Source organism: Coenobita brevimanus, chromosome 46 (genome assembly GCF_032717465.1).
Source record: "Coenobita brevimanus isolate Jiangsu-jjx chromosome 46, ASM3271746v2, whole genome shotgun sequence".
Classification (NCBI taxonomy): Eukaryota; Metazoa; Arthropoda; class Malacostraca; order Decapoda; family Coenobitidae; genus Coenobita; species Coenobita brevimanus.
In genome coordinates, this window is record NC_136999.1 from 36,167,695 (window position 1) to 36,183,699 (window position 16,005).

Consider the following 16,005-nt stretch of genomic DNA (forward strand, 5'->3'; position numbering starts at 1 on the left):
TGCACTTATTCTTGACTTTTTTTTTTTTTTATGCGAGGAAGAAGGAACCAAAGGCCATCATAATTTTAGAGTTATTTTTGTAACTCAGTGGAGGGTTGGGGCGGCCTCCAGGGAGACAGTGCCATAGTTTTCAAGTAAGAATATGAAGTTTCACATAATGGTAGATGTTTACTCGAGCTACATTTTAGGCAGGGTGAGACCCCCAAAGGACACCCCTCACTGGAGGGGGAACCCACGGGGGTCCTGGAGAAAGCTTTTATGCACAGTAATGAGTTTTGACTTGTAAACACGTAATTTTGCATACTGGTGACCTTCACCCCGGCCACGTTTTAAGTAGGATACAACCCCCGATGGCTGCTTCACATGGGAAGACTACTCCCGGTGGGGGGACGCGTTTTCTCCTATTTGTAGGCATTTACCCCGATCAGACAATATAGAGGGAAGGATCCCCGAGGTTCACGCTTGTGCCTCCCCCTCAGTGATATATATATTTTTTTGCCTCACAGTATTACTGAGGTAGTTGCGGCTATCAAAGGTGTTATATGTCTTTTTCACCTGTATTTCTGTTGTTCTCCTTAACCACATGATTTTGATTGATTAATCTGTCAGAAGTCGAATGGAATCCCAGAGTACTTCTTCCACACGTCTGACAAATATGCAGCAAAAATTCTGCCAGCAAACTTAAATATATATATGTAAATAGAGAGAGAGAGAGAGAGAGAAATAGATAGATAGATAGTGAGAGAGAGAGAGAGAGAGAGAGAGAGAGAGAGAGAGAAAGATAGAGATAGATAGATAGAGACATAGAGAGATAGAAATAGATAGATAGATTGAGATAGATAGAGATAGATAGATTGAGAGAGAGATAGAGATAAATAGATAGATAGAGATAGATAGATAGATATAGATATAGATAGATAGATATAGATATAGATAGATATAGATAGATAGATATACAGTGTATATATATATTTTTCGTATACATTGTTATATATTCTAATGCCATTTCTGTTGCTGTTGTTGTTGCTGCTTCTTCTCCATCATGCTACGCCTGGCCGCAGGTAAGCAATTTCACCTATGGGATAGTTCCACAGGTTCCCTTACATCGTTGACATTGTGTCTGCCTCTTAGTGTGATATGTGCTGTGTTGTGTTCCATTATGTGTTCAGTGTTATGGAAGCCAATTCCTCAAGTTGGGCATGTGCCATCTGTGATTTTGCCCAACCCAAATCTAAGTTGATAATTGAGGAGGGCTGCATAATACCCTGTACTAAGCCTAGCTCACTATTCCCTATCACTACTTTTTAAGGATACCAGTGATCAGTGGATGACGGGATGGGAGCTTGTCTTAGTGTTCGGACCGAGGTGTTGTACTGCCTTGCGTGTGTAGTGAGAATGTAGATGTTTCTTCGTTGCTAGTGTAGGAATGTCTGGAAATGAGACATCCTATCCCATTGTTTTACAGTTATAATCCTCGTAACCTAATAGGATTTCCTCCTGTACAACAGAAAGGTCAGCCACATCTCATATCTTAACATCAAGCTTGAGAACCACATTTTGTACCGACTGTTCTGAATTTCACAGCAAAATATTAACTAAGCAATTTACTGAACTGACACAGGCGAATTTTTTCGTTCCACAATTATAAAGCGATATATAGACATTTCTATTCACGTACTTTGCCTCTGTTGTTCTAAATTACATCCAGAAGATTAATATACTTTAATAGCCAAATACAGATTCATAAATTGTTAATACTGTTACATAGCCTATGATTTCATCATCCTTTGTGTAATTTTAACGCACAGTTGCTGCATGTTTGATCACGAGCGTGTTCTGCCTCAGTCCCCCCCTTCTGCCGTTATAGTAGAGTAAGTCGTCATTTCTGTTGTTTCAGTGCGGGATTTTCAGCTCTCTGTCCCCATGGCTTCATTTGCGCGTCCCTCTTACAAGTTGTATCAGGCTCTGCTGGCCCCTATATAATGAGCTTAATCTCTGCATCATTGCCACTTAGATCTGCTCCTCATTTTGTTCACATCTCTGTCCTCCCCTGTACAGATATTATTATTGTGAGTGCTCAAGAAGTCTCCAACCATCTAGCAGCTGTGTGTAATTTGAGTATAACTGTTGTTGCATTTTTTCTTGTACTGTATAGCATAAGTTTAATTTGTAGGCCTAGTGAAGTTTTTGTAATTCGTGTGGGGTTCTTTGTCAGTCATTTTTGATAATAGTTTGTATCTGTAATTATTTATCTGGCATTCACTGAGTATTATCTGGTATCTCATTTTATCAGGGCTGACTTAGATAAATTTACTCTTGCTAATTTCGTGTTAATAGAGGCTATTGCAGTTAACCATGTATTTAACCTGTTTTTGCCATTACATTATTCTTATGAGTCCTGAATGTTTAGTTGTTAGTTTGTGCATTAAACTTTAACTTGTAATTTTACCTAACTCTTTTGTTTTGAACCTGGAACTTTACGGGACAGTAGTGTCTCTTCGTATTCTCACTTAAAGTGTACATTATCTTTCTCTGTTCCGTAACAATACAAATACGTGGAATGGGAGTAAGAAGTATTGTTCTCGACCGAAGAAAAGAAAAATAGCACATCACCAGTAACATTGCATGTAACACAATATTATTGTACAGTTGTAAAATAAGATCCTAATAACGCATAGAGATGCCTAGCCACATGACTGAGAATAAACTTTGTAGAAACATGGCATCAAAAAATTGGTAACAAAATACGCAGTGGCACGGTGCCACATGACAATAAAGTGTGTAGTAACAGGGTGCCTCATGACTGACAATGAATTGTGTTGTAACATACAGTAGAGCCACATGACTGACAGTAAAGTGTGCAGTAACACGGTGCCACATGACTGACAACAAAGTGTGTAGTGACACGGTGCCACATGACGGACAATAAAGTGTGTAGTAACACGGTCCCACATGAGTGACAACAAAGTGTGTGGTAACACGGTGCCAAATGTCTGACAAAGTGTGTAGTAACACGGAGCCACATGACTCACGGTGAAGGTGAAGGAGCAGGTGAGGCCGGAGCGGGACCCTCACAGCCCGGAGAAGGAGCTGAGTAATAAGTACTGACCCGCCTCCCGCCGCCCTTATATAAGCACACCCAGCCAGTTAACGCCTTCCCTCTCACCACACCACCCAATGAACATCCCCCCCCTTTCACCACTAGCCACTGAACACCTCCCCTATCACTACACCCCCAGTGAACACTAATCTCACCACACCAGCCACTGAACACCTCCGCTTTCTCTACACCAGCCTGTGAACATCTTCCATCTCTCCACACAACCCAGTGAACACCTTCCCTCTCACGACACTAACCAGTGAACACCTCCCCTCTCACCACTGCATCCAGTCACCACCAGTTTCTCTACAAACTCTCGTTGTTTCAACTCATGCTATGAATGTATAGTGTCATGTGCCCCAGTGATTAAATGTAGGAAATACTGTGAATAAGCTTACATTGACAGAGAGTATTTGTGCCGTTTGTTGATTCACTTGAGTGAGACTGCAGACAGGATGAGGCCTATAAGGACAAGAGGATGCATTCATATGGAAGCTGTGGGACCCATGACGTGAATAGCTGACAAAAATGAAGCAAAGATGATGAAAAATAGAACTACCTGAAAGAAAAATGTTTCATTCCTGTTTTACTTCATGAAAAATTACCTGCAAGTTTCGAATATAGCTTCATTTCCTCCCAGTTGTACATGCTTAGAACTCGCCATGGCTCTAGGAAGTTAGAAGGCATCTAGGAAATAAACACCACTAGCTACATGTCTTGCCGCAAGTATTTAGGAGAAGAAATCCTCAGTGATCCTTGCCGTGTACTGCAGTTTTTTCATGAGTTGATTATAGATTTTGGAATTCCCCTGCTAGGCTATGTGATCCTTTCCCTGGGAGACAGATGAATATTAAACCTTTAGCATCTTAACAATTGACTGGCCCTATCTGTAATATATCTTGTCAACTCCGTACCTACTCACCGTCATTTTTGTTTCCAAGCTATTCTCAAGTGTCAGTGTTGATGCGGCACACCTGTTTCTGGCCAATGTCCATATTCTCATCGGTTAAGGAAGCTAGCTGACACCTCTCACTTAGCGATTTATTTTTGGATATGGCTGGTTAATATCATTTTATACAATATTTACGCAGAGTTTGGCGATAATGGAGGGATAAAGGTAACACGAAAGAGAACAGTACGGTGTAATAAATATAATAAATTGCTTAGGGAAAGGTGCTAGAGATCTTCCTTAACCGATGAAAATGTGGACCTTAGTATTAGTGGTGCCCTTGCCAGCAGCGTCTGACCATGTCATTCTCGTCACTGCACAGTCATCCCCATCTTTCACACATCCCATGTTTTTCCCACCTTATCTCCATCTTTCCTCCTCCCTCATCTCCTCTCCACTTGTCCTCCCTGACCTCCTCTCCACTTGTCCTTCATTACCTCCTCTCAACCTCTCCATCACCTCCCTCACCTCTCCACCTCTCCTCCATCACCTCTCCACCTCTCCTCCTCCTCCTCCCTCACCTCTCCTCCTCCTCCTCCTCCTCCCTCACCTCACCTCCTCCCTCACCTCTCCTCCTCCTCCTCCTCCCTCACCTCTCCACCTCTCCTCCCCCTCCCCCTCCCTCACCTCTCCTCCTCCTCCTCCTCCCTCACCTCTCCTCCTCCTCCCCCTCCCTCACCTCTCCTCCTCCTCCTCCTCCCTCGCCTCTCCTCCTCCTCCTCCCTCACCTCTCCTCCTCCTCCTCCTCCTCCCTTACCTCTCCACCTCCTCCCCCTCCCTCACCTCTCCACCTCCTCCCTCACCTCTCCTCCCTTACCTCTCCACCTCTCCTCCTCCTCCCTTACCTCTCCACTTCTGCTCCTCCCTCACCTCTCCTCCTCCTCCTCCCTTACCTCTCCTCCTCCTCCTCCCTCACCTCTCCTCCTCCATCTCCCTCACCTCTCCTCCTTCTCCCTCACCTCTCCTCCTCCTCCCTCACCTCTCCTCCTCCTCCCTTACCTCTCCTCCTCCTCCTCCTCACTCACCTCTCCTCCTTCTCCCTCACCTCTCCTCCTCCTCCCTCACCTCTTCTCCTCCCTCACCTCTCCTCCTCCTCTTCCCTCACCTCTCCTCCTCCTCCTCCCCCACCTCTTCTCCTCTTCCTCCCCCACCTCTCCTCTTCCTCCTCCCTCACCTCTCCTCCTCCTCCTCCCTCACCTCTCCTCCTCCTCCTCCTCCTCCTCCCTCACCTCTCCACCTCCTCCCCCTCCCTCACCTCTCCACCTCCTCCCTTACCTCTCCACCTCCTCCCCCTCCCTCACCTCTCCACCTCCTCCCTTACCTCTCCACCTCTCCTCCTCCTCCCTTACCTCTCCACTTCTGCTCCTCCCTCACCTCTCCTCCTCCTCCTCCCTTACCTCTCCTCCTCCCTCACCTCTCCTCCTCCTCCCTCACCTCTCCTCCTCCTTCTCCCTCACCTCTCCTCCTACTCCCTCACCTCTCCTCCTCCCTCACCTCTCCTCCTCCTCCCTTACCTCTCCTCCTCCTCCTCCCTCACCTCTTCTCCTTCTCCCTCACCTCTCCTCCTCCCCCACCTCTCCTCCTCCTCTTCCCTCACCTCTCCTTCTGCTCCTTCTCCCTCACCTCTCCTCCTCCTCCTCCTCCCCAACTCTCCTCCTCCTCCTCTCTCACCTCTTCTCCTCCTCCTCCTCCTCCTCCTCCCTCACCTCTCCTCCTCCTCCTCCTCCTCCCTCACCGCTCCTCCTCCTCCTCCTCCCTCACCTCTCCTCCTCCCCCTCCCTCACCTCTCCTCCTCCTCCTCCTCCCTCACCTCTCCTCCTCCTCCTCCTCCCTCACCTCTCCTCCTCTTCCCTCACCTCTCCTCCTCCTCCTCCTCCCTCACCTCTCCTCCTCCTCCTCCTCCCTCACCTCTCCTCCTCCTCCTCCTCCCTCACCTCACCTCCTCCTCCCTCACCTCTCCTCCTCCTCCTTCTCCCTCACCTCTCCTCCTCCTCCTCCCTCACCTCTCCACCTCTCCTCCTCCTCCTCCTCCCTCACCTCTCCTCCTCCTCCTCCTCCCTCACCTCTCCTCCTCCTCCTCCTCCTCCCTCACCTCTCCACCTCCTCCCCCTCCCTCACCTCTCCACCTCCTCCCTCACCTCTCCTCCCTTACCTCTCCACCTCTCCTCCTCTCTTACCTCTCCACTTCTGCTCCTCCCTCACCTCTCCTCCTCCTCCTCCCTCACCTCTCCTCCTCCTCCTCCTCCCTCACCTCTCCTCCTCCTCCCTCACCTCTCCTCCTCCTTCTCCCTCACCTCTCCTCCTTCTCCCTCATCTCTCCTCCTCCTCCCTCACCTCTCCTCCTTCTCCCTTACCTCTCCTCTTCCTCCTCCTCCCTAACCTCTCCTCCTTCTCCCTCACCTCTCCTCCTTCTCCCTCACCTCTCCTCCTCCTCCTCCCTCACCTCTCCTCCTCCCTTACCTCTCCTCCTCCTCCTTCTCCCTCACCTCTCCTCCTCCTGTTCCTCCCTCACCTCTCCTCCTCCTCCTCCTATACACAGTTCATGTTAAGGTAGGTTGTACCATAGCAAGCAGATTTTCTGTTCCTTTTACACTGGTAAAAGAATCCATGTAGGTTGGATTGTGTCATAGCAGGTAGATTTTCTATTCTTTTTATACTGGTAAAGGAAGATAATATATAAAAAGTAAGTGAACCTCCCTAGAAATTCAATATATCATATATAGAGTAAATTGACCATTTGTAACAACATCCATTAACCAGTTGTATACTATTTTTTATTTGTGTGGGATTGTGGAAATATTGCTGCAAAATGCCATCTACCCTAAAGGCCTGCCAGGAGTGTACTGGTCGCTTTGCGGCTCAGTATTTTTCAAATTACTTTTCGACGCCTGTGTGCAAACTATGCATCTTGAGAAGAGATCTAGAAAATGGTTTAGCTGAATCGCAGAGAAATTACAGGGAACTCAAGGCAGAGTTTGAGACACTGAAAGAGTTTGTTGTGGCAAATGTAGGAGTCAGCAACAGCACTCGAGAAGGAAGAAGCGTACAAACTGAGCTCGTACAAGCCCCCGCCCATCAGGCAGTCACAAATAATAGTGTATCAGTATCTTCCTCACCCAGCGATTCAGTACGTTCCTCGCCAAGCGAAGTCCCCTTTACTATGGTAAGAAATGGCGCAAAACCCGGAAAAGATTCGAGGAAGCATCTTCCCATAACTACGTATAATCGCTACCAGATCCTTGCCGAAGCGGTAAATGAGACAGAAGAAACAAGGCTTATTGGGGACTCTATTGTACGCAGTCAGCTGGAGGAATTTTGTGGACGTGCCCCCATCAGCAGAAAGAGGTACTGTTTTCCAGGAGGTGGACTAAGTGATATCACAGAAGCCTGCGATGAGGTCACAAAAGACGGAAATGATCAAACTCTATACGTTATCCATGTTGGTACAAATGATCTGAAGCGCAGTAGATCAGAGGAATTGCTAGCAAAGTATCATGAAATGATCAAACGATTCAAAACTAAGTCCACTAATGTGATAATATCTGGTATACTCCCAAGGATCAAGGCAGAAAATAGTTTCTATGATAAGGCCTTCAGCACAAATAACCGGCTCAAATCTCTCTGCACGCAAGAGGGAGTCGACTTTGTCAATCTGTGGGACCAGTTTTATGAGCAACATACTCTATTCCAGAAAGATGGTCTCCATTTGAACTCAGTAGGAGCGGCACGGCTAGGTAGACTTCTACACGATAAAGTTGCCCTCTTCAGATCAAAAAACGCGGCACGTCCAGGAACAGTAACCTTAACGTAAATACCCACAAAGTCAGATCACCAACTGTTCGGAACGGAATTAGAGTCTGCTATGCTAACGCACGTAGTCTACGTAACAAGTTTGAGGATTTAGAATCTCTAATTTACCTAGAAAATTATGACATCATTGGCATCACAGAGTCCTGGATTAACACATCTGACCGTGACTTTCTAGCGGAATACTCACTAACAGGGTACAATATTTTCAGCTGTGAGCGACCACATCGAGCTGGTGGCGGTGTTTTACTATATGTGAAAACTAGTCTCCATCCCCTTGTGCTATCCAAACCCAGTATTACCAACATAGATGCCAGTTATGTTCAGCTAAGTATTAATTCACACAAAATAAATATATGTCTCATCTATCGTCCGCCAGCACAGTCAACTGAGACAGATGAAAAACTTTATGATCAAATTGCGGAAATTTGTTGTCAAGAGGATAGCGTAATTTTTGGAGACTTTAATCTACCGGTAACAAAGTGGGGTGAACCACTGACGGCACACTCAGGACAAGAGCTTTATACGAATCTTCAAGAAAGCGCCCTTTCCCAACACGTAGAATACCCAACGAGAGGAAACAATATCCTAGACATCATCTTGACTACAAATGATAACCTAGTCAACAACGTTGAAATAGGACCTGAGTTTAGTTCCAGTGATCATCGAACTATACAGTTTAATATTACTACTGAAAAAGTAAAAGAAACGGAGAGCAAAGAAAAGGTCCCAGATTATCGTAGAGCTAATTTCAACAGGCTCAGAGCGCTACTTGCAACTGCAGATTGGAATCAAATGTCTGAAACCGATGACATAAACCAAGCATGGGAAATATTCACCGAAAAATTTAATGAAGTGGTAAAGTCATGTGTGCCACTACGTAACAGACGTCCAGCTGGAAATAGTAAACCAAAGTGGTGGTCCAGTGAAATAAAAAGTAACTTAATAGCCAAAAAACAGGCATACCATAAATATAAAGCTACACAAAATAATGATGATAAATTACAATACGATAATCTACGCCGCACATCGAAAAGACTTATTAAACAAAGCAAAAGAGCACTGGAGATCCACATTGCTAATACGTGCAAATCAAATCCTAAAGAATTTTACAGTTACATTAGAAAGAAAAAGGTTATGACTACATCAATAGGTCCTCTAGAAACAAACAATGGCAGACACACTGAAAATGAGGTCGAAATGGCAAACATTCTTAACGATTACTTTGCATCTGTTTTTACAGTAGAAAACACCACCAGAAACCTACTGTTACCCACAAACCAAGCAAATAGCACAGTCCTTAGTAACTATGCTATCCATAATAACGATATCCTTTCAGCCATAAATAGTACGGACATAAACAAAACCCCTGGCCCCGATAAAATATCACCGAGAATTCTCAAAGAAGCAAAACATGAGTTACTGCTGCCACTCTCTGTCTTATTCAATAAATCATTAAGTACTGGGAAAGTTCCACGCGAATGGAAACTAGCAAATGTAACACCAATTTTCAAAAAAGGAAATGAGTCGCACCCCGGAAATTACAGACCAATCAGCTTAACATCAGTAGTGTGCAAGTTAATGGAAAAAATCATAAGAGATAAAATAGTTAATTATCTAGAAGAAAATAATATAATTAAAGACTCGCAACATGGATTCAGACATCGTCGTTCATGCTTAACTAACTTACTGGACTTCTTCCATGATGTTTACAAATCATACGATGACTCAAGAGCAGTAGATATAATTTACCTCGACTTTCAGAAAGCATTTGACACTGTTCCTCACAAGCGTCTCATGAGAAAAATAGAAGCACATGGAATAAAAGGAAAGACGCTAAAATGGTTACAAGACTGGCTGTCAGACCGAAAACAGCGAGTTGTGATAAACGGAAAGGAATCCAAATGGCGTAATGTGATCAGCGGCGTTCCCCAAGGCTCAGTACTTGGACCGATACTTTTTATTATCTATATAAATGACATTGATGAGGGTCTAAATTGTAAAGTATCCAAATTTGCAGATGATACTAAAATAACCAGTAAAGTCACTTCAAAATTACAGTGGCAGCAGTTACAAAATGACCTTAATACTTTAGCAAGCTGGGCAGAAAAATGGCAAATGAAATTCAACACAGAAAAATGTAAAGTACTTCATATTGGAAGTAACAATGTCCATGCAAATTACAAAATGAACAATATTCAGTTATCAAGTACAGACAGTGAAAAGGATCTTGGTGTGATAATATCAAATGACCTAAAACCAAGCAAGCAGTGTACCGATGCGGTAAAAATTGCAAACAAGCTAGTGGGTTTTATTGGAAGAACTTTCGAGTTTAAATCGGAAAAAGTCATACTTGCCTTGTACAACTCGCTAGTGCGCCCCCATCTTGAGTATTGTGTGCAATTCTGGTCTCCGTACTACAGAAAGGACATTGAAAAATTAGAGAAAATTCAGCGAAGAATCACAAAAATGGTACCACGACTTAGAAACAAACCATATGAGGAACGCCTTGAAGAACTTAAACTATTTAGCCTAACGAAGCGCAGGTTAAGAGGGGACCTTATTGAAGTTTTCAAAATCATGAAGGGATATGACAACTTAGACATGAATAAATATTTTGATATAGACCGGTCGAGTCAAACCAGAAGTAATGGCTGCAAAATCATGGGAAAACGATTCCAATCCCACGAAGCAAAATACTTCTTCTTTAACAGAGTTGTAAATATCTGGAACAGATTACCCTCAGATACCATGAACAGTATCTCAATTGAGACATTCAAAAACAAATTAGACAAGTATTTGCACGAAAATCCTCAGCTGACTCTTTTTCTGTCCGAATAACTTGCTTTTATAGCTACGGTACATGTAAGTTCATGCCCCCTTAGTCTACAAGACACCCCGTAAACAATGTACCCGTACATAGTGTTGCGTCACGATATTATACATTTTCAATTTATTCGGTGCAAACAAAGCAATATAAGCACAGATTAGGATCTGCACAGATAACCCTGAGTTAACGGTCACTACTCTTACTTTCGACCTGTGATGGGCTGTGGATCACTGAGGGTCCCTGTTAGTCAAGTGACCACCATCGGGATTTTTTTTTAATGTACCAGGGGTCACTGCTTCAGGATGAAACTTGTGTACTGTCCCACATGGGAGAGTTCCTTGTCTCAGTGGAGTGAACGGAGCTATTGCCTGATTGACTGCTGCCTACCTAAAAAGCGCCAGGGAAGGTTGCCGCACCACCCCTAAACATCCACTCTGTGCATTGCACATCCACACTGTGCACTGTGCAGTCCCCTTTTATCTAAGACACCCGTCCTATATACTTTTCAGTCTCCCCAGCGCAAAGAAAGCAATATAAGCACAGATTAGGAGCTGCACAGATAACCCTGAGTTAACGGTCACTACTCTTACTTTCGACCTGTGATGGGCTGTGGATCACTGAGGGTCCCTGTTAGTCAAGTGACCACCATCGGGATTTTTTTAATGTACCAGGGGTCACTGCTTCAGGATGAAACTTGTGTACTTGTCCCACATGGGAGAGTTCCTTGTCTCAGTGGAGCAAACGGAGCTAGGGCCTGATTGACTGCTGCCTACCTTAAAAGCGCCAGGCAAGGCTGCTGCACCACCCCTAAACATCCACACTGTGCAGTGTGTAGCTTCCACGTTATGTCCACAGACTTCCCATTAACTCAATGTAACTGGTTTATAATGTCATGCCGTAACTATTATTTTATTTGTTTACTTTCTCTTTCAGGTTACTCTATCGGGTAGCTTATAGATAAAGTATTATAGAATGTGACTTTTCCTTTCCAGTGTTTCCTATAAAATTTCCATGTCAGTTTTTCCATGCTGCATGGTGGTTTTTCTCACTTTTTCCTGGAGGGTTTGGTGGTGGGGGGAGCCTTCTTGCTTTCCTATCCTTATCCTTCAACATGTAGAGTTAGATCTTGTAGTCATAGTTTTCTCTAACAAGCAGCCTCGAAAGGACCATAAGGTCTGTTGCTGTTTGCTTTCCTGTGTAATCCTGTGTAATCCTCCTCCCTCACCTCTCCTCCTCCTCCTCCCTCACCTCTCCTCCTCCTCCCTTACCTCTCCTCCTCCTCCTCCTCCCTCACCTCTCCTCCTCCTCCTCCTCCTCCCTCACCTTTCCTCCTCCTCCTCCTCCCCCTCCCTCACCTCTCTTCCTCTTCCTCCTCCTCCTTCTCCTCCCTTACCTCTCCTCCTCCTCCTCCTCCTCCCTCACCCCTCCTCCTCCTCGATCACCTCTCCTCCTCCTTCTCCCTCACCTCTCCTCCTCCTCCTCCTCCCTCACCTCTCCTCCTCCTCCTCTTCCTCCCTCACCTTTCCTCCTCCTCCTCCTCCCCCTCCCTCACCTCTCTTCCTCTTCCTCCTCCTCCTTCTCCTCCCTTACCTCTCCTCCTTCTCCTCCTCCTCCCTCACCCCTCCTCCTCCTCCCTCACCCCTCCTCCTCCTCCATCACCTCTCCTCCTCCTTTTCCCTCACCTCTCCTCCTCCTCCCTCACCTCTGTTCCTCCTCCCTTACCTCTCCTCCTCCTCCTTCTCCCTCACCCCTCCTCCTTCTCCCTCACCTCTCCTGCTCCTCCTCCCTCACCTCTCCTCCTCCTCCTCCCTCACCTCTCCTCCTTCTCCCGCACCTCTCCTCCAGGAGTGAACTGGTCGCTTTGCGGCTCAGTATTTTTCAAATTACTTTTCGACGCCTGTGTGCAAACTATGCATCTTGAGAAAAGATCTAGAAAATGGTTTAGCTGAATCGTAGAGAAATTACAGGGAACTCAAGGCAGAGTTTGAGACACTGAAAGAGTTTGTTGTGGCAAATGTAGGAGTCAGCAACAGCACTCGAGAAGGAAGAAGCGTACAAACTGAGCTTGTACAAGCCCCCGCCCATCAGGCAGTCACAAATAATAGTGTATCAGTATCTTCCTCACCCAGCGATTCAGTACGTTCCTCGCCAAGCGAAGTCCCTTTTACCATGGTAAGAAATGGCTCAAAACCCGGAAAAGATACGAAGAAGCATCTTCCCATAACTACGTAAAATCGCTACCAGATCCTTGCCGAAGTGGTTAATGAGACAGAAGAAACAAGGCTTATTGGGGACTCTATTGTAGGCAGTCAGCTGGAGGAATTTTGTGGACGCACCCCCATCAGCAGAAAGAGGTACTGTTTTCCAGGAGGTGGACTATGTGATATCACAGAAGCCTGCGATGAGGTCACAAAAGACGCAAATGATCAAACTCTATACGTTATCCATGTTGGTACAAATGATCTGAAGCGCAATAGATCAGAGGAATTGCTAGCAAAGTATCACGAAATGATCAAACGATTCAAAACTAAGTCCACTAATGTGATAATATCTGGTATACTCCCAAGGATCAAGGCAGAAAATAGTTTCTATGATAAGGCCTTCAGCACAAATAACCGGCTCAAATCTCTCTGCACGCAAGAGGGAGTCGACTTTGTCAATCTGTGGGACCAGTTTTACGAGCAACATACTCTATTCCAGAAAGATGGTCTCCATTTGAACTCAGTAGGAGCGGCACGGCTAGGTAGACTTCTACACGATAAAGTCGCCCTCTTCAGATCAAAAAATGCGGCACGTCCAGGAACAGTAACCTTAACGTAAATACCCACAAAGTCAGATCACCAACTGTTCGGAACGGAATTAGAGTCTGCTATGCTAACGCACGTAGTCTACGTAACAAGTTTGAGGATTTAGAATCTCTAATTTAGCTAGAAAATTATGACATCATTGGCATCACAGAGTCCTGGATTAACACATCTGACCGTGACTTTCTAGCAGAATACTCACTAACAGGGTACAATATTTTCAGCTGTGAGCGACCACATCGAGCTGGTGGCGGTGTTTTACTATATGTGAAAACTAGTCTCCATCCCCTTGTGCTATCCAAACCCAGTATTACCAACATAGATGCCAGTTATGTTCAGCTAAGTATTAATTCACACAAAATAAATATATGTCTCATCTATCGTCCTCCAGCACAGTCAACTGAGACAGATGAAAAACTTTATGATCAAATTGCGGAAATTTGTTGTCAAGAGGATAGCGTAATTTTTGGAGACTTTAATCTACCGGTAACAAAGTGGGGTGAACCACTGACGGGACACTCAGGACAAGAGCTTTATACGAATCTTCAAGAAAGCGCCCTTTCCCAACACGTACAATACCGAACGAGAGGAAACAATATCCTAGACATCATCTTGACTACAAATGATAACCTAGTCAACAACGTTGAAATAGGACCTGAATTTAGTTCCAGTGATCATCGAATGATACAGTTTAATATTACTACTGAAAAAGTAAAAGAAACGGAGAGCAAAGAAAAGGTCCCAGATTATCGTAGAGCTAATTTCAACAGGCTCAGAGCGTTACTTGCAACTGCAGATTGGAATCAAATGTCTGAAACCGATGACATAAACCAAGCAAGGGAAATATTCACCGATAAATTTAATGAAGTGGTAAAGTCATGTGTGCCACTACGTAACAGACGTCCAGCTGGAAATAGTAAACCAAAGTGGTGGTCCAGTGAAATAAAAAGTAACTTAATAGCCAAAAAACAGGCATACCATAAATATAAAGCTACACAAAATAATGATGATAAATTACAGTATGATAATCTACGCCGCATATCGAAAAGACTTATTAAACAAAGCAAAAGAGCACTGGAGATCCACATTGCTAATACGTGCAAATCCAATCCTAAAGAATTTTACAGTTACATTAGAAAGAAAAAGGTTATGACTACATCAATAGGTCCTCTAGAAACAAACAATGGCAAACACACTGAAAATGAGGTCGAAATGGTAAACATTCTTAACGATTACTTTGCGTCTGTTTTTACAGTAGAAAACACCACCAGAAACCTACTGTTACCCACAAACCAAGCAAATAGCACAGTCCTTAGTAACTATGCTATCCATAATAATATCCTTTCAGCCATAAATAGTACGGACATAAACAAAACCCCTGACCCCGATAAAATATCACCGAGAATTCTCAAAGAAGCAAAACATGAGTTACTGCTGCCACTCTCTGTCTTATTCAATAAATCATTAAGTACTGGGAAAGTTCCACGCGAATGGAAACTAGCAAATGTAACACCAATTTTCAAAAAAGGAAATGAGTCGCACCCAGGAAATTACAGACCAATCAGCTTGACATCAGTAGTGTGCAAGTTAACGGAAAAAATCATAAGAGATAAAATAGTTAATTATCTAGAAGAAAATAATATAAATAAAGACTCGCAACATGGATTCAGACATCGTCGTTCATGCTTAACTAACTTACTGGACTTCTTCCATGATGTTTACAAATCATACGATGACTCAAGAGCAGTGGATATAATTTACCTCGACTTTCAGAAAGCATTTGACACTGTCCCTCACATGCGTCTCATGAGAAAAATAGAAGCACATGGAATAAAAGGAAAGACGCAAAAATGGTTACAAGACTGGCTGTCAGACCGAAAACAGCGAGTTGTGATAAACGGAAAGGAATCCAAATGGCGTAATGTGATCAGCGGCGTTCCCCAAGGCTCAGTACTTGGACCGATACTTTTTATTATTTATATAAATGACATTGATGAGGGTCTAAATTGTAAAGTATCCAAATTTGCAGATGATACTAAAATAACCAGTATAGTCACTTCAAAATTACAGTGGCAGCAGTTACAAAATGACCTTAATACTTTAGCAAAGCTGGGCAGAAAAATGGCAAATGAAATTCAACACAGAAGAATGTAAAGTACTTCATATTCGAAGTAACAATGTCCATGCAAATTGCAAAATGAACAATATTCAGTTATCAAGTACAGACAGTGAAAAGGATCTTGGTGTGATAATATCAAATGACCTAAAACCAAGCAAGCAGTGTACCGATGCGGTTAAAATTGCAAACAAGCTAGTGGGTTTTATTGGAAGAACTTTCGAGTTTAAATCGGAAAAAGTCATACTTGCCTTGTACAACTCGCTAGTGCGCCCCCATCTTGAGTATTGTGTGCAATTCTGGTCTCCGTACTACAGAAAGGACATTGAAAAATTAGAGAAAATTCAGCGAAGAATCACAAAAATGATACCATGACTTAGAAACAAACCATATGAGGAA